This window comes from Pavona decussata, unplaced genomic scaffold, assembly GCF_977016875.1.
Source record: "Pavona decussata unplaced genomic scaffold, jaPavDecu1.1 SCAFFOLD_34, whole genome shotgun sequence".
NCBI lineage: Eukaryota > Metazoa > Cnidaria > Anthozoa > Scleractinia > Agariciidae > Pavona > Pavona decussata.
This window is the reverse complement of record NW_028145457.1, coordinates 977501-977982: the sequence shown is the minus strand read 5'-3', so window position 1 is coordinate 977982 and position 482 is coordinate 977501.

Sequence of the window (482 nt, the reverse complement as noted above, 5' to 3'; positions counted from 1 at the left end):
GATGAGTGGGAAAAGGGTATACATTAACATACAAACAAAGAAGGCGGTAGTGTGAATTGCTTGATAAAATGTCAAAACTCAACATTCCTTTTTCTAATAACTTGTAAAACTGCAACTGGATAATACTGAGTATAATGACATCCTTTGGGAGTAGGAAATTGAGCAATTTCAGAGTATCCTCCATGTATCTAACCTGAATGCGTCAAAATCCTTTGTACAATGTGCCATGAAATATCAGGCATTTTTATTCAATGAGATGCAAATAATAGCAGAGTCAGTTGTTTCGCTGAGAAATCAAGGTCCAACATGAGTGACTAAAATACCGTGTTCCCTTTGCTACACATCGCATTACTTCATATATATAGGTACATTCTGGTTCAGATACAAATTGTACAGTAATTTCATTGTTATCTCTGTCAGCATCTTGAACTTCTGCAACATACCAACCAGGCCTCCAATTTCTGTCACCGATTTCCTGCTTC